The following is a 6,823-nucleotide window of genomic DNA, read 5'->3' as shown; positions in this document are numbered from 1 at the left end:
GCCTGTTTTTAATTTTCCCCCACTAATTTTATACTTATGACAATGTATCTGAAAGCAGTCACCATTCCCTTAAATGATTATCATATCCTTTTATGTTTATGATAAACTAAGGATATATTATTCTTGTTAAAGGTGTTTAAACCATTTTGTATGTACAGACATTATGGTGCCTCTTATAAGGGACAAATAGCCATTATGTATTTTTGAGTTTTAAACTTGTACAATATCAACAGCTTCTAATAGAGGAGTGATGTGGTCTCACAAACCCTTTCACAGATAACAATGGTAAGAACAGAGTGAAATGATAATTAAAAGTTAGAAACTGTAGTTATTTAAAGATTTTGGAAAGTATCACAGAATAGACAAAAACCAGAGGGAAATTTAATCTCAAAAAACTGTTTAGAATTGTGACTTTGTAGCTTTCTGGCCCAATACCCCTTTTTCTTGCCATAACTTTCAATGGCACACTGTGGCCATACTGGCTACATACATACATACTGGAGCAGGGATCAGACATCAGGTGTGGAAAAGCATGTGGAAATTGAAAGAGGAAATCTTGGCAGCAGCAGAACCACAGAAAATCGATAGGTAACTGCACACGTCAGGGAGATATTAGGGAACCTGGCTAAATGGTCCCTCGGAAATAGGTGGAGATGAGAGAGAAAATTACCTATTGGTAAGGATATGGAAGATCAGAGCAGCACTCAGATATCTTAATCTTTTTTTTTTTAATTTTTTTTTAATTTTTTTTTTACGCTATTTTTGAGAGAGAGTTCATGGGTGTGAGTGGGGTAGGGGCGGAGAGAGAGAGAGAATCCCAAGCAGGCTCTGCATTGACAGTGCAGATGTGGGGCTTGAACTCACAAATCATGAGATCATGACCTGATCCAAAGATGGATGCTTAACCAACTGAGCACCCAGGCACCCCACAGCCATCTTAATCTGATTGGTATTTATAGAACACAATATACAAATACAGAATACTCATTATTTTCAAATGCATATAGAATATTCTCCAAGATAGACTGTGTATTGGGCCATAAGACAAGTTTCAATAGATTTCAAAAGATTGAAACTTACAGAATATGTTTTCTGACTACAATGGAAATAAATTAACAATCAACAACCATAAAACATTTAGGAAGCCCAAAACACTTAGAAACTCAATGCTGCTAAACATTCATAAGTCAAGAAATCAAAAAGAAAATTAGAATAATTTTGAATTGAATGATAAAACACAGCATATCAAAATTAGAAAAAAGAAGTTATATAGGATATAGCTACAGTAGGAATATTTATAGCCTTATATGTTTATGATAGAAAAGAAATGAAAGTCTGAAATAATTGATCTAAGCTCATACCTTTGCACTTTAGTACACTATAAAATGAAGAAAAAAATTAAACCCAAAGTATCTGAAGGAAAGAAAATAATGATAATGTTGGAAATCAGTTAAAAAAAGACAACTAAAGGAAAATCAGTGAAACCAAAGACAGATTCTCTGAAAACGTAAGTAGTGTTGATAAACTTCCACCTAGACTGATTGAAAAAAAAAAAAAGAGAGAATCTGTAAAAGGTACTAGAACTAAGAAATGAGGTTAGCAAAGTTGCAGGATACAAGAATAATGTACGAAATTAATAGTATATTTTTGGAAAATGAAATAAAAGTATAATTCTGTGTACAATATTATCCCAAACCATGAAATACTAAATTATGCACAAGACCTGTCAATGAAAAGTACAAAAACATTGCTGAAAGAAGTTAAAGAACATCTAAATAAATGTAGAAGTATATCATGTCCATGGATTGGAAGACTAAGTCTTATTATTAAATTGATCTATAGTGTCAACATAGTCCCTGCTAAATTTCCATCTTATAGCCAAAGCAGTTTTTAAGTAGAAGAAAAATATTGGAGGAGTTATATTACCTGATTACTATAACACTATGTAATCAAGCCATAGTAGTACTAGAGAAAGGATAGACACATGAATCAGTGGACTAGTAACAAAATCCATAAAAATTTTATTACATGTATAATTATCAATTTATATAGTATCAGTTTTCAACAAAAATGGTAAGGCAATTTAATGGGAAATGGATAAGTCTTTTCAAGAAATACTGCTGAATAAGTGGAAATCTACATGGAAAAAAGTTAACATTAGCTCTTACCTCATACTATACTCAAAAATTGACTAAAAATGAATTGTAGCCCTAAATATCAAAGCTAAAGCTGTAAAACTTTTGAAGAAGAATGGAAAAATCTTTGTGACCTTGGTGAAGGCAAAGATTTCTTAGGACACAAAAAATCATGATCATAAAAGAATATAATTTTAAAGATCAAAATCAAAACTTTGGCTATTTATTTATTTTTAAAGTTTAGTTATTTTGAGAGACACAGAGTGAGACTGAGAGAGAGGGAGAGACAGAATCCCAAGCAGGTTCCATGCTGCCAGCATAGAGCCTGATGCAGGGCTCAGGGACTCACATACTGCAAGATCATGACCTGAGCTAAGATCCAGTTGGAGGCTTCACTGACTGAGCCACCAGTCACTCCAAAACTTTTGCTCTTTAAAAGGGGTGCCTGGGTGGCTCAGCTGGTTGAGCATCTGACTTTGGCTCAGGTCATGATCTCACGATTTGTGAGTTCGAGCCCCACATCTTGCTGCTGTCAGTGCAGAGCCCCCTTCGGATTTTCTGTCCCCCTCTCTCTGTCTCTCCCCACTTGTGCTCTCTCTATCAAAAATTAAAAAATAAACATTAAAAAGTATCATTAAAAAGATAATTTATAGAAACAGAAAAATTTTGCAATATATATGTCTGACATATCTAGAATTTATAAAGAGCTCCTAGAAGTCAAATAACTAAGACAAATAACCTAACAAAAGTGGTTAAAAAAATTGGAATAGCACTTCACAAGTAAAAGTATATGAATGGTCAATAGGATATGAAAAGATGTTCAACATGAGTGATTTGGGAAAATGGAAGCATGTGAAGCTCTTCATTTGTAGAACTTGTCCAGGCTCTACCTCCTTTCTGTTCTCTGGAGCCCCACCCAATCTTTCTGTGCTATAGTTTTTGATCTCTTGGATTTTTGATCCTGTGCTTGCTTTGACTTCTGGATACTTCCTGGCTCAAAGCCCTGAGATTGGGACCAGACTGGTCCTATTTCTTTGAACAACTTAGATTTTTGTATATTTTTCCTGGAAGAGAATAGACCCCTTAGACAAAAATATGGAAACAAACCAGTGGCCTTCTTTTCATAAAGGTTTTCAGTGCTTGGCTAATATCCTTTTAACTGTTATGGTTTACACCATTATGCTCTCACTTATGCCTCTCTCTGTCTCTATTTTCTTTTCTCCCTTGATTTTTTATAGAATGAAGCCAAATCGGTCTGTCCTTTGTCTCAGTAAGACTTTCTTTTTTCAATTTCTTTAATCACCTCTCTTTTTAATTCTGTTAGTGTGTTACTCTGTAAACTGCCTCAATACCAATTCTTCTAGAACATTTTTCATGTTTTTTAAAAAATGTTTTTAATGTTTATTTTTGAGAGAGAGAGAGAGCATGAGCAGGGGAGGGGCAGAGAGAGAGGGAGACCCAGAATCTGAAGCAGGATCCAGGCTCCAAGCTGTCAGTGCAGAGCCCAATGCGGAACTCGAACTCATGGAGCCTGAGATCATGACCTGAGCCGAAATCGAGTCGGACGCTCAACCGACTGAGCCATCCAGGTGCCCCCATTTTTCATTTTTTTATAGGTAGGAATTAAACAGATGTCAGTAAATTTAACATTTTTTTCTTAATGGGTACTATATTTTATAAGATTTAATCATCTGGTTTTTAGACTAGTGGCCTTTTAACTGAGTGTATTTTGAGTGTGTGTTTTCTTGTGTGTGAAAGGCCAGAATGCCTGTACCAGAAGGAACTGTTGGGGCATTTAATTAGCAAAGACTTATATGGTGCTTACTCTATGCCAGGCACCAACTTGGCACTATTACAAATAGAACTAATTTAGCCTTCACAAAATCCCTTCACTATCATGTCACCATTACCAGTGAGGAAACTGAGGCAGAGAGAAGTTGGGAAATGTACCAAGGTCAGGTAGCTAATAAACAGCAGAGCTGGCATTTGAAGCTGGAGTCTGGCTCCAAGTTCTACCTAAATTGCTAACCTGTGCTGTATTATATAGCAGTGCTGGCTGTGTTCATTCTCAGTGTGATGTTGAAATGGATTAGGATAAGAAGTTGCTTTGCATTTTACTCAACAATTAAATGTGTTCCTTGTGCATGCCCTTAACTTGCCAAGTTAATTGTCTTTGTTACTCTCTTTAAAGTTTTGGACCTTGTATGATAAGCAATTTTTGTACTGACAGGCCCTCGCTGAAGTAGTTGGACTAGTGTCTCTCTGTAGAGTGCCGTGGCCTCCTGTATGTTGCAAGCAGAGCCACCACGGATCTTGATGGACTACTCTTTCACATGAGTAAAGCATCTGTTTTCAGGTTAAGAACATCTCCTAAGACTTTGTTACTTTTGCCATCAGCATGACTAGCTAATTTCATTTCAAGGCTAGTTTTATACAGATAAATATTTGCTTTTTTGACCATGCATGAGGTCAGAAACTCCCAAAGCTAAGGGGAGAAAAACAAAGTTGTGATGAGACAGGACTGATGAGCAATCTACTAAGTAGGGTCACTTCATAGGTCAGTTTCTCTCCAACAGCAGCTTCTCCATGCTATACCCAAGGTTCTGCCTCTACAAAACTCCATTTCTTTACAGTGTCCTTAACAGATGCCAGACAAGAGTCATAACAATGAATGTTAAGACTACAGATGCCACTGGTCTGTTGTGAACACATTTTGCCTTGTTTATTTTTGCAGACCTAGCACCTGCTATCAGAGAATAGATAGGTCTTTCTCATCTTTTCTTAGCTGTACTGGCTGGCATGGGGCTGTACAGCAGTGGTTGGCAAACTTTTTCTGTAAAGGACCAGATAGTAAATATTTTAGGCTTTGTGGGCCATATTAGTCTGTAGCTCTGCGTTTGTAGCTGGAAAGTCGCCATAGGTGACATGTGAATGAACAGGTGTGGCTGTGTTTCAACAGAATTTTTCTAACAAAAACAGGTAGCTGGCTAGATTGGGCTCCTGTGCAATTGTTTGCTGATCCCTGCCTTGGAGTAAAGGTTCAGTAAATTATTTAGCAGTTGTAACAGTCAGAAGCATAAGTTGCACTGTGGTAACAAAGAACCTTGATATCTCTGTGGCTTTATCCACCACAGTTTATTTTCTGCTCATACTTTCTGTCCAGCGGCAATTGGCAGAAGATTTCTGCTCATTCTAGATACTCAAGTTCTGAGGCTGATGGGGACTTCATCTAGACATGTGTTACCACGCAGCAAAGGAAGAGGAAGGTGTCAGATCATGAACTGTTCCTTAAAGCTTCCACCTGGAGGTAACACAGTGCATTGGCTGAAACAAGTCCTATGGCCATACCCAACTTCCAAGGAAATGGTGATACAATCCTATTATGAACCTAGAAGGAAGAGACATGGAGTATTCGTGAATAGCTCAAGAGATCTTTTGTGGAAGATAGCAGATAGAACACTAAACAGGGTGAAACCATATACATGAGAGTTACTCAGGCTGAAGCTGGAATGTGGTGGCCAGAGCTGTAAGGGACTCAGGGGTCTCTTCGAGCCCCACAGATGATGGTTGGGAAAGCCTCTGTTTTAAAGACAGCTACCAGCCTACAACTGAGAGAAGTAATTCTGGGTTTCAAATGCACCAAAAATGTATTGAGCTGAATTGATTTCACATCAGATACTGTCATTTTTGGAGCAATTAATTGACTTTGTTGAACTTTTATATTAATTCTTACCCTTGGTACTTCATCTTAAGAGACTTACCTAGGATGTTATGGGAAATACTATTACTATAAAAGTACTATTACCTATGCTTTAATAGGTTAAATTATTATTAGGATAAACTAATTACACTGTTAACTATAGAGACCGTGCATTTTTAAAATTATTTTTTATTTTAACTTTTTGACAATGCACTTTACCCCAGCTTTATTAAGATATAATAGTTATATAAAATGCACATAATTAATTTATACAATTTGGTGAATTTGAGTATGTGTATACACTTATGTTAACTTCACCATAATCCATGTAATAAACATATCCATCACCTTCAAAAGTTTCCTTGTGTCCTTGGTTGGTTTTCTTGTCTTTTTCTTATTTTAAACACTGAATCTAGCCTACTAACAAATTTTTAAGTGCACAATACCTTATTGTTAACTATAAGCAGTATGCTGTACAGTAGGTCTTTGGAAGTAGCCTCTTGTATAACTGTAACTTTGTAGTTTTAATTTATTTATTAGGGGTTTGTGGCAATATGGGTGGTATTTTGATGGCAGGGCTCACCAGTGGCTTGCTCTATGCTCTTCCTTCCTGTGAATTTCTTGGGACAGCATAGGCCAGAAAAATGGCAATCTGAGAAGCGAAGTGTCCTCTCCTAATAAGTAGGAGACCCTGTTGGAGTAGCTTGAGTTTGTGTCTTGGGACCAACGGGATTAGGTGGTTCTGCAAAGAAAGCTAGGAGTGTCCAGTTCCTAAGAAGAACACTGAGTCCTATTTCATTCCCTGATGCATAGTACCAGGAAAAGAGACATGGTAACGTGGCTTTGTACCTTCTTCAGGTGCACTAACCCTCCTGGTTATGATTGCCCTGGGCTCTTGCCAATCACACTAGCAAATTCTCCTTCGTTGGGGGAAACAGGAGCAGGCAGAGCTCAGGTGGATGAAGGGTAGATCTGGGTTGGGGAGGGG

The sequence above is a fragment of the Panthera tigris genome, chromosome D2, assembly GCF_018350195.1.
Source record: "Panthera tigris isolate Pti1 chromosome D2, P.tigris_Pti1_mat1.1, whole genome shotgun sequence".
Lineage (NCBI taxonomy): Eukaryota > Metazoa > Chordata > Mammalia > Carnivora > Felidae > Panthera > Panthera tigris.
The sequence above is the reverse complement of the archived record's forward strand: the minus strand, read 5'-3'. Positions refer to the sequence as shown.